The following is a 12,653-nucleotide window of genomic DNA, read 5'->3' on the forward strand; positions in this document are numbered from 1 at the left end:
ACGCCAATAACTGCATAGTGGCGTCAGAGCTGGGTCCAGAAGAGCACACAGAACAGAGCATCAAAGCGAGACAATGGTTGCAGCACACAAACAAAAGGCAACCTTCTCCTGCAAATTGCAAAATTCATTAAAACATGTTAGCGTCCAAAAGGAAACTTCCACACAGTCTACATCCATACAGCAAGGAGCAAGCGGAGATCACCAAAATCAAGAACTACTGTGTAGAATTGACAAACTAATTCCAGTAGGCACGATCACCAACAAGCTCCTCAATGTAGCTCATTAAGGCCACTTGGCCAGCACCCTATCCAAACGCAGGTTGAGAGCGTGTTATGGGTGGCCAGAAATGGATGAGGACATGGAAGGCACAGAGGTGTGCTCCGCCTGCAGGGAAGATGACAAATGCTTCATGACTCGGATGAGTACTATGTGGTCAGTTGAGTGGACAGGTGACATATGTCAAAAGAGAGGCATCAATTTCATGGGCCACATGCCCCAGAGGAACATCGATATGCATTAGTGCTGGTAGACTATGCATCTAAATGGATCATTGAGGACTCTTTACTTGGAATTATCACAGAAGCGACCGTAAGATCTCTTAACAAAATATTCAGAAGGGAAGGATGCTCTGGAGAGCTGGTCTCGGATAACAAAGCCCAGTTTGTCTTGAATGATATGTTATATTTCCTGAACAAAAACAACATAAGACACCTTTGATCAGCACTCAACCTCCCAAGAGGAAATGGAAGAAAGAGCAAATTGAATGATAAAGGAAAGTAGCTGAACAGACTGTCATGAAGCGGTTCAGAGAACAATCTCAGCTCATAGAGTCACAAACAATTCCACCACAAGAATCCCACCATTTCAGATGATGAGAGGACAAAAAGCTAACACCAAGCTAAATCCTGCATGGACAAAACCCAGAGGTGAACCCAAGAGCTAAACATTACGAAAACCCTGAGTAAGGTGTCTGATATTCAGAGACATCAGAGGGAGCAATTTGACAGCAGGATTGCTGCCACTCCCTGAATCATCAATGATGGGGATCTTGTAAAAGTCCAAATGCCTCAAAAGCACAAGAACACTTCCTCGAAGTACAGCAACCCGTAAGTGGTCAGTTTAACCAATCAGGACACAATCGGAACAAGAGGAGGCAAGAAATGGAACATGGCCAGAGTGGCAGTATGTCAAAGAAGCATAAAGAGTGGTGTTGGAACAAAGAACAAGTGAGAGCAGAAAAATGGTGATGACCAATCAGAAACAACAGTACATGACGAGTCACAGGTTGAGGACGATGGAGTTGTGCAAGCTGCTGACAACAAACCATACGACACCAGAAGAGATGCAGTAGAACAGAGGAGAAAAATAGATCCACATCCATCGATTGATAGCTCGAGAAGAAGATACATACCACAACAGTCCAGTCAGTATGAACTTTATCAGTGACAATTGGGGATGATCTAGTGGTGGTCACACTCTGCCTCGTGCCCCACCCCACATCATGCCTCTGGAGATGCACTGCGCGGGGCAGAGTTGCACCTACATGGTGCGGACTGACAGAAGCACAGGAAACAGGCGAGAGACAGATGCCTCTCCCCCCGATTCCTGCTCTGTGTAAATATACACTGGGTGTTAGCATGATAGAATATTGTTATAACTAAAAATAGTATTCAATGAGTATTTTTACACTGGATTTTCATAGTCTTACATACCTCATGCATTGCAGCTGCACAGCCTTGGGAGGTCAAATGGATGCAGGCAGGGATTGTTCTCAGTTTGCTGGCATTTCCCTATTGTGCGGTGGTGGTCTCAACAAAGAAGCTATTGCGGCAGAACATCTGGTTCCCAGGCTTAGACAAACAGGTAGAGGACACTCTAAATAAAATGTGCCATTTGCAGCGTGATAGCTCCCCCCATGCCCAAACCTGTTACTGTTGTCTCAACTCCAAGGCGGGGTATGGGAAGAACTGGCGGTTGACTTCTTTGGACCCCTTCAGGGAGGCACCTACGCCTTAGTCGTGATTGACGAATATTCAAGATACCCAGAGGTACAAATTGTGCCTTTCACAGCAGCAATGGCAATCATCACAGTCCTGGACCGAATACTTACGGCCTATGGTGTCCCCTAAATAATCAAGTCTGACAATGGACCACCATTCACCAGCGTGGACTTTGCCAACTTTGCCCAATACATGGGGTACAAATATAGGAATATCACACCTCTCTAGCCCAAGCCAACGGCATGGTTGAACGCTTCATGGGAAACCTCAAGAGGTTGTTACAAGTGGCTCAGCTGTCCCACCAACCTTTCCCATAGACATTGTACCAGCTCTTGCGTGATTACTGCCACACTCTCGACAGCACCACGGGCAAGTGCCGCTGATGACTTGTTCACCTGCAGGCTACGGACACGACTGCCGCACGCACCCCCAGAGGGCAACCCCATACCGGAGGACGGGGAGGTCTGAACCAGAGATCAGAAGAGAAGCACAAAATGAAGATTGTTGCGGATGAGCGGAGAGGGGCTCAAGAGCACAGCTTTGAGAAAGGTGACAGTGTGATAGTACGCCAGACACAAAGAAGGAAGGAAGACTCCCGATTTGCACCCAGTCCTCTCACAGTCACCAGAGTGAAAGGCACAAGGATCACTGCAGCAGGTGGCGAAGGACGAGAAGTCACTAGGAATGTGTTGTACTTCAAAGAATGTCAGGGTGATGTGACATCTTGGGAAGTTTCGTGGGAAGACCCTCAGGACCCTGACGACACCTGGGTCAGGGAAGACTCAGATGACTCATACTGGGGGGACGAGGAAGCCTCCAGTGAGGAGGCCTCAGGTGGCGACAGCGAGGGAATGTCAGACAGGTCCCCTCATGGCAGCTCGAGCCGACTAGGGAAGGCTTCCCAAACAGAGCAAAGACTAAACCCAGAAGATTCATTGAAGAGATGGGCTAATACCTGACTAAGTATTTAAAAAGGGAGAAGGTTGTCATGTTCATGTTCAATACACATCGTTATGGGGAAGGTGGGGCTAGGGTGGTGGACGGGCCAAGGCAAAGGGAGGATGTGACGTGAAAGCCAGAAAGGGCAGTTAAATAAAGACAGAGTTGAGACTGGTTGTCACTGTGTGGGCCTCCCTTCATTGCTGAGTGTGCGCCGTGCTAAGATTCATTATTGACGGGCCTGCCTGAGAGTGAATTCACTCCTCACCAGTTAGCTAGATAGCATATTGTTATAATTAAAAATATAGTTCCGCAGTAAGCAAGTTTGGAGTCCATTATTGAGTGATGCACATCAATGAGTATTTTTACACAGGCTTTTTCATACTCTTGAAAACCTCATGCATTGCAGCCCCACAGCCCTGGGAAGTCAAATGGACGCGGGCAGGGACTGTTCTCTGTTTGCAGGCATTTCCCTATTGTACTTGGAGGGTATCTAGGAAAAGGAAGTCTATAGTAATGGGAGGAATGTTATATGGAATGAATCACAGAAGTGTAATAGCTTTAATGAACGAGTACATCCGAGTTAAGGTAGGATTCATTACAGCAGTAGAGTTCATGCACTTTTGATATAGGCCTGGAATCAACATGTTTTTCCCTTTTTGGCAGTAAAAACTCTTGTAATGGAATACTCCATTAATCACCATATGTAGGTGACAGGATGTTTGGGATTATGTTACTTGAAAGGCTTCAGAACATGGGAATAGTTCTGATGATGATAAGCCTCATTTATTTACGGCTGTTTTTGCAGCACTGATGTTAACTGCTGCGCTCAGGGACACTGTGTTTCTCCTTTCTGCATATGGAGAAGCGTGCGTGCGAAAAACGTTGACGTGCAAATGGCGCATATATCATAGCAGACTAATGGGGCGTATAAAAAAGCGTCAGGCAATAAGAGGAATAATGTTGCTTTCAATTCTACCTCCTAGAAAGTTTTGGGATGTTTTTGCTTTAAATGCTGGATAGACGCCAGCTGTGTTACCTAATTGGTCGTCCCTGCTGCTTTCGACGGTGCATTCAAATTTCTCCTCGTGGACAAAGATCATCCAAACACATATGCTTCAAATTAGCATGCAGGCCTCCCTCGTGCAGCCTGGACCACAGCTACAGTTTGCCATGTCCTGACCTAGCAATCTTTTAATCATTGGCAAAAAATAAAGTAACAAAACAAAGGGAATAGGCTTTTTTTCATTTACTTTTTTATTATTTACAAATGTTTAATGTCACTCAGCATCCCCTTTGCCGCAGCTGGCGTGCTCTACAACGTTTTGCAAATTATTTTGTTGTTCTGTAACTGCGTCTCTTGGAATGTTGCAATGTTATTCTACTGGTAATTTTGCCAACTTCCTTGGATCACAGTACTGTCACTGCATGTCCCTAGGTAACAATAACGAGCGCAATCTGACCCTCTTGCTGTGGGCAGTTTGCTATTGCAGTGCTTTAAGTGTGCAGATACTTGTCGGTTGTGTGTACCGCCACTTCTAGTACCTGCACTTCTCAGCAGGAAGCCAATACTTAGACTGGAGGAGTACCAGCACTTATTAACAGTTAGTAGGTATGTGCTCTGGGGTACTGAGTACCTGCAATTCTGTGTTTCAAGCACTGCTGTTACCAATGTGCGACACTGAACAGAATGTATGGATCTATGTTAAAATATCGAGAGAGAAAAGCTGAGGCCGAAAACAATGATTTTATTTTTGTTGCTCAAATCCTTTTTTTCCGCTTCGTTTTTTCCCCTTTAAAAAACAAATATGCAGATGGAGACCTGCCGCCCCTACTCACATCCCCCACCCTTTGTATACCCTTTCCCAGCCTACTATTTTTTACCCAAAAGGTACAAAAATCCCACACAAATTCAGCCCAAAAAACGCAACGGGCCTCATTATAACCCTGCCGGTAGCCGTGCCTGTAAAACATACCCGGACCCAGTAATTCCTGCATTGCCGGGTCCGGTGCCTGTCACTCCTCATTCTCATTTGAGCCCCATAGGGCTCAATGGGAATGGGGACATTGCATGCACCTGCACCGCCAACGACGGTGCCGGTACATCCGACATACTGCGCTGCAGGTGCTGCTCTGCCCGCCAGGCCAGACCTGGCTGGCTGACAAGCACCCACGAGCACAGCCCGTAGTATGGCGTTCCGGGAACTACGGTACCGGCATGCTTACCGGTTTCGTAGTTCCCAGACCGCAATGCTTATAATGAGGCCCAATGTTTTCAGCCTTGTTTTTTTTCATTCAACTGTTTGGGGGATTACCAGAATGTATCCAGAATGTGTGTATCGTATATGTTTGAAATTCTCGCCAGATGCCATTGCATTTGGAATTTCGATCAAATATTAACGTAAATTGGCCGTAAATTGCAATTACGTGCAAACAGGTCCCCTCTGCGCAATTTTCATCATTTGCACTGCCGCGTCAACACAGAAGTGTAAAGTGGAGGCAGGAGTATTTTTACTCCTCTCTTTTGCACTCTGCAGTGCAAAATGAGTAAACGCTACCTGCCATACATGCATGTCAGCCAACATTTACAATGATTTTCTATGAAACCTGCCTGCTTTTTGCAGGCATGAAAAACAGGCAAATTACGTAGGAATTAATTGGTTTTATGCCAGTATAAAAATGACACGCTGGCATAAAACCAAATTGTTTTTAAATGGCAGAGGGTAAAAAGGGAAGCGGAAACATAACTATCGTTCCGCTTGTCGCCTGCATTGAAAAACAATGAAACTGCCCCAGAGTGGAAGCATTAAAACAGGCTTCATACAGTTATGCCTGTCTTTTGAACCTTCATTCACGCGCAGGGACTTCCACAATGAGCCCTAATGTATTATCTAATTCTTCCATGTTTTAAAATGTACCCTTTCTTCCTGATAACATTTCTGTATTTCACAATGAATGGGAGACTAAGACGTCTCTTGGTTGATCCCTCAAAATATTCCTGATTGGACCTTTAATTTGCTAGCGACTTTGCTAGTCATTCACTACTCATTGGCTGTAATGCATCAATACGAATTACTGCTTCACCTCTTTTAAGTGGTGTGTATCTGCTTTCTTTAGCTATCAGAAGCGTCACTTGTCTGCAACGTTTTTGGGGTAAAATAAGGTAGGGTAGGGAACATCTTTTGAGGGAGACATGAGCAAAGTAATTTATCAGCCTCTCAACAAACACAGACTGTTTCTCCAAGCATCTGTGCCCCCAAAAGTCACATTTTTAGTATTTTAGTAATAGTGTGTGTGTGTGTGTGTAATACTGTTTTGAAATAATATTTTAAATGAGATGAAATGTTTCCTTTCTGAATTGTTAGGTTGCATAAAAAAGCATATATATATATATATATTTTAAATGGTGCCATTGAAGAAAGTGAAATCAGCAACTTGTCGACTAATAAAGGCTCCAAGCAGCCCTTGCACAAAAGAATTGTGTGGGATGGGTTGAGTCTGTTTGTGATAAGTGCTTTTAACTTCCTAATCAAATGTGACATTGAACCAGCTGAAACACACAACGAGGCTCCTTGCATTACCCCATTACATGCCATCCCGCTGGCCTGGAACAAGACTTGTTAATATTGTAACCCCCATTTTACAGCACATGATACCATCAAAAGGGCCTAAACAATGTTCCATATCAGACAAGAACATTTTTAAAGTCATTTTGCCATTTTGTAAATTGACAGCAAAGAAATTCTAGACATTCTGATTAAAATCCCTATAAAACACAATAAAAACAATTATTTAGAAAAATATATTAGTAATCCAAGAATGTATCAAACAGTATACATAAAATTGCACAATTTACATTACATATATAATAAACAATAATCGAAATATTACACAACACTTTAATATACATCTGTGTAAATTTAACACCACAAAAACCCTGAGCAAAGGAAAGATAATCAAATACAATAACTTCTTGAAGTATAAATCTAAGCTCTAGCCAATAAAATAACACTACTGCAGAACAAGATTGCTAACAGAAAAATCTCCCTGCCTAATCTTGTTTCACTTCCTATCACCCTTTGCGAATTACCTAGCAACCTAGAACCCTTCAGATTCACTAAAGTATCTATCCTAGAAATGGAAAAAATGATCTCATCTTTGAAACCCTCCAACTGCCAAGGCGACAACTGTCCCGCCCAAATAATTAAAGATGCAGCGAGAGACCTTGCACCATCATCTCAAAATTAATTATTTCATCCTTCGCGACCAACACTGTCCCAAGTAATCTAAAAGAATCATGGGTTCTTCCAATTCTAAAAAAACAAACCCTAGATCCCGCCATCCCAACTTACTACAGGCTGATCACTATGGTGCCTTTCCTCCTCAAAATAATCGACAAAGTAGCATATCTGCAAATACAAACCTGCCTTGAGACCAATCACATCCTAGGCTCCTGTAAAACTTTTGTTTTTATTACCTCGACTCCATGCTAACCCTCGGTAAACAAGTAAACTCCTTGGCATCTTCATCTGCTTACACCTGCAAGCTAATCAGGGCCTGCATGTCATTTATCTCTAAGGCCAGCTGTATCACCCTCGCAAATGCACTAAATCTCTCCAAATTGGATTACTGCAACGCCCTATACCTAGATGATAACAAGTATATCCTAGATAAAATCCAAATTTTACAAAATAACGAGCTAAGAACTGCCCTGAACATACCAAACAAAGAACATGTTTCAAACTCTGCCTCTCACCCTAAATTACCAAGGGTAATCCAGACGTGGGCCCCTTGCTCACTGTGCTTATAGAGGCACAGCTTCACCTCAATGATGAGACCCCATTAGGCCGAAACACATGTCTGGAGTTGCTGGTTGTACTCTTGTTCAGAGAATTTCCAAGCATTTTGGTGCTGGACTTCCCTGGTGGGTGGGACAAAGACTGATATGCAAATGGGCATTTCTCCTCTGTGAAAGGTACAGTGAGCTAAAAGGTAGTTGTAGACCCTCCCGAGAGGGAACCTTCCCATAGAACAGGATAGGTTATTTGGCCGTGTTCGTTCTCGGTAGAGTGGCTCCCAGACCTTTGTGTGAAATGTTTAGGAACTTGGGGTTTCACCCTAAATTACCATGGGTGATCCAGACGTGTGCCCCTTGCTAACTGTGCTTAGAGAGGCACAGCTTCACCTCACTGATGCAGCCCACATAGGCCGAAACACATGTCTGGAGTTGCTGTTGGTACTCTTGTTCAGAGAAGAATTGCCAAGCATTTCGGTGGTGGACTGCCGTTGTGGGTGGTACAAAGACTCATATGCAAATGGATATTTCTCCTCTGCGAAAGGTACAGTGAGCTAAAACATGGTTGTAGACCCTCCCGAGTGGGCACCTTCCCATAGAACAGGTTATTTGGCCGTGTTCTTTCTTGGTAGAGGGACTCCCAGACCTTTTTGTGAAATGTTTAGGCACTTGGGGTTTCACCCTAAGTTACCCAGGGTAATTCAGATGAGGACCCCTTGCTCACTGTGCTTAGAGAGGCACAGATTCAACTCACTGATGAGGCCCAACTAGGCTGAAATACTTGTCAGGGGATGCTGTTGGTACTCTTGTTCAGAGAAGAATTGCCTAGCAATCAAATAGAAGGGTTACCCTTCAACATTGATACTGAAATGTTAGCTAAACTAGATGTTGAATCTTTATATTCTAATATCCCCCAAATGGAGTCATTTAACATCATGAAAGACTTCCTAGTAGACCAGAGAGATGGACCACAGAAAATCCCCAGTGAATTCTTGATTGAATTATCGGAAGTGGAGCTGACCAAAAATGTCTTCTGTTTTAAGGTGACCCATTATATGCAAATTAGGGGAACCGCAATGGGAGCAGCGTTTGCCCTTAATTATGCGACCCTCTATATGTGGAAATTCGAACAGCGATACATCTTTAATTAAACAAATCTATACACATCTGCCCTTAAGTTTTATAAACGCTACATTGATGACATCATTATAGTTTGGGATAATGAAAAAGGTCATTATGACCAATTCCTAGAATGGATACATTCTTTAATTTCCAATTTAAGATTTACCATGCAAGCAGATAACAAACAAATAGCATTCTTAGATTTGCTCATAAAAATTGAGAATGGACATATCATAGTCGACATGTTTCGTAAAGAAACAGATAGAAACACCATCTTAAAATATGACAGTTTTCACTCCCAAGTTTTGTGAGACAAATATACATTATAGTACATTTTTGAGGGCAAGGGGCAATTTCACAAAAACAGAGGATTTTGTTACTGAATCCAACATAATACATGCCAGACTGTTGGATAGAGGATATCCCCACAATGTGCTTAGACAATCGAAAAAAGAGCCAGAAACCAACATAGGGAAAATGTATTTCCAAAAGTAGCAAAGATAAAATTAATAATTCCATACTGGTATGTGCAATGACATTTAACACTCATCACACTGAGATCAAAAAGGTGATATTTAGACACTGGCATTTGTTACAACTGAATAACCCGAATCTTGAACGCCCCATTTATGCCTTTAAAAAGGGAAGCAATTTGAAAAATTGGTTTTCAAGAGCAGATATAGGACCAATAGAAAGAAAACCACCCATGATTACATATCTTTGGGGGTTAACACCAGTTATCGGCCATTTCCCATGTGGTACTTGTTGTTAAAGTGAATCAACTACGGCTTGTACTTTGGTATTGATCGATCAAAAATCATGGACTCTTAGACAACACACCACATGCAATCTAAAAATTTTATATATGCGAGTACATATCCTTGTACGAAAACATATATAGGTAAAACATTGAGGGCTATCAAACAAAGAATAACGGAACATAAGTCCAAGATTCGCACAAAGAACATGACATCACCACTGGTAGCCCATTTTTTGGAATATAACCATACTTGTGAAGAACTAAAGTGGTGGGCGATTGAACACATTTTGAGGATTGATGCACATGGTACATCGACAAGACTGTCCCAAAGAGAACAGTGGTGGATGTACCATACCCAAAGTTACCATAATGGCTTCAACCAACAGGAAGAATGGCTACATTGTGTGTAACATTGCCAACACATTAATGCGAGTATGTTATATTTGCCTTCTATCTGGCACAGACCAACCTCGTGGCTTACCTGGTGTTGTTCCTACCCCCTGTACATCACCATTACGAGAACAGTCCTGGCAACTGAATATGCATGAGTGTGATGCGTAGTTCTAGGAGCGCCCTGTTTTTCTCCTTCTCTAGTCTTCCACATTAGAAGTGCGATTATTTGGTTTCTAAGAAACTGGCATGCTTATATATAAAAAAACATTTGTTGGAATTTTGTTTGTTTTTTGTTTCTTTTTGTTAAGGTCTTGGTTCATTCTGAGGCTGTGGTTTAGCACTTCGATGTCCCGGTTTCAAACCTAGTATATCCAGTCTTCTTTCTATATCTTTTCTATCGTCATGTGCACATGTTCTATAGTCTTTCTTTAGTGGCTATGATACTTTTCTGACATAGAGTATGCTAGGTAGATAGCGTGTCCTTCCCGTATACCATGGCCACGTTAGTTTAATTAGAGAGTCCTGTTTTGAGCCAGCGCTAGCCGCATTGCGTTACAAAAGCTGGAATACACGTGGGAGCAAACAAAGGCTTTGGTGCTGTCGGGCAATGCTGTCAATTACTTCGTTCAATACGCAGCAGTGACAGATGGCTAATATACATGAGTAAGCTTATGATATTTAGCTGAGGCTACTACGTTACTTTTTATATTCTATAAGTTATGTATTGATATTTATTTTGATATTTTTTATAGATACATTTGTAACCTATATGATATGATGCAGATGTTTAACCCGTAGCTATTATTTTTATCAACTATGATATCATGTGTGGATAATAACAGAAGAAAAGCAACCCTACTAACGGGGGTATTTAGCTATTTAGAAATTCAGAGAGTACTACAATATAAACCGTTTGACATTTGAGTTATTCATCTGTGCTTGTTTACACAGTTGCTGGGAGATGATAGATGCAATGAGAGGACCGTTGATTCCTGTTGTACTTCATCGACTGGCGGAACCGCCACATGGGAAAAGGGGTCTATTTTATGTCCTAATTCAAAGACAGAGGTCAGTCATTGATGTGTTGATCCACTTCATGTTGGTGCTGATGTGATTCCACTGAATGGAATTAGGGGCTAATCCCAAATTCTATCTTTATGTCTCTGCAGATAAATTGAAAATGATTGTGCATATTTTTGTTTGAACGATGGAGAACTTTCCCATGTCTATACCAGGAAGAAGAGACTAGGGTAAATGTTCTTCTTAAATTGAATTATAGGAACTGAAGTAATTGTAGGAAGAGCAGCGAATAGTCCATTTTTAATTGTTTGTTTTTTAAATCTTTTTTAGAACTCACTTAACACACCAGTCATGGGAAGGTGTTAAAGAAACAAAAGAAAAAGAAAAATATTTAAGAAAATATCAGATTACATTTACAAATGTGTTTTGTCAAATGTTTTTAGTCCTGAGGGAAACGAACATCAGTTTTTTGTGTTCAGAACTAGATGACTTGGTCCTCGAAACTAAGCATAAAGGGATATTCGGGAGTATAGCTAGCAACGTGTTCGCCCTGGAAGCAAGACGACACGAAGCAACACAGGTCCGATCCCCGGGTCCACACTTAGAAATTTCTGGGTTTTTAAGCACGTTATAAATATGCAACTAAGTAAAACAAAAAGAACAATACCTGTAACAGCTCCTCGATGCCTGCGGGCTGTGTGAGAGCTTTAAAAATGCAAAAATAAATAAAAAATCGGTATTGGTTATACTTCTGTAGAATACATCTAGTTGACTAAAAAACTGGAATGGAAACACTACAGTGAAATTATATGACACAAAGATGTGTATTAGATCTAGGTGAAGGGAATTTTTGCCTTCTTAAGTCACTGTTGTACACAACATAATTGGCCTCTTTGCATAGTGTATATATTGTCAGATTATATTTTCAGCTATATGTGAAAAACATGTCTGATTTTAGTATTATCACTGGTTTACTTGTAAGAATTGAATGACATTTTGTGATTAAATATTTTAATGCATTTCTTTATAATAAAGAATGAAATATGTTTTACAACATGAATACTGACCTATCACACTCTTCTTTACTATCTGAGTCCTGAACATGAAATATTGAATACAAGTTCAGTTTCGTGAGACATCACCTATTGCAGTTTTTCTGAGTAATTAGATTTTAACAGAGCCAAAATCAGTCTTACTAGCTATGTCTGCTGGTGACACCTTCCCTCCCAGGATGAACGGCACTCCTTCCTGCCCGGGACAACCCTGCAAGGGCAGGACAGTGCGCTGAGACATTTGGCTGGGGAGCTTTGGACAAATATGGACTCAATTGAAATATGAGGGGGAGAGAAGAAGAAGGAAAGAAAAATAAATTGGTATGGTCGGCTGGACACCTTGCAAATTTGGTTTGGGGTGGGGTTTTCATCCCCTTTGCGGTTACGGCCCCTTTGAGTCCAATTGTCGATGGTGCTTGAATGAAAGTATACAGCTTGTCTTCCCCCCGGCATCAACAGTATTCCTTCCAGTCCGGGATAACCCGCAACGGCAGGGCAGTCGCCTGTGAGACATTCGTCTGGGAAGTTTTGGCCAAGAAGGGATTTGAAAGGAAATAAGGGGAAAAGACAAA

At 42.0% G+C, this 12,653-nt stretch overlaps 1 long non-coding RNA gene across 2 annotated transcripts; it reads left to right on the forward strand.

The window, feature by feature from the left end:
- Window positions 1–10,468: 10,468 nt before the first annotated feature.
- Window positions 10,469–12,016, forward strand: LOC138481771 (uncharacterized). 2 transcript variants are annotated; one of them, XR_011274393.1, is made up of 4 exons: window positions 10,469–10,672; window positions 10,961–11,077; window positions 11,179–11,259; window positions 11,360–12,016. It is a non-coding gene; the product is annotated as an uncharacterized lncRNA (long non-coding RNA). The 2 variants fall into 2 exon arrangements; XR_011274392.1 differs by having other exon boundaries at window positions 11,179–12,016.
- Window positions 12,017–12,653: the final 637 nt, after the last annotated feature.

Source organism: Ambystoma mexicanum, chromosome 5p (genome assembly GCF_040938575.1).
Source record: "Ambystoma mexicanum isolate Mex_15411 chromosome 5p, UKY_AmexF1_1, whole genome shotgun sequence".
Lineage (NCBI taxonomy): Eukaryota > Metazoa > Chordata > Amphibia > Caudata > Ambystomatidae > Ambystoma > Ambystoma mexicanum.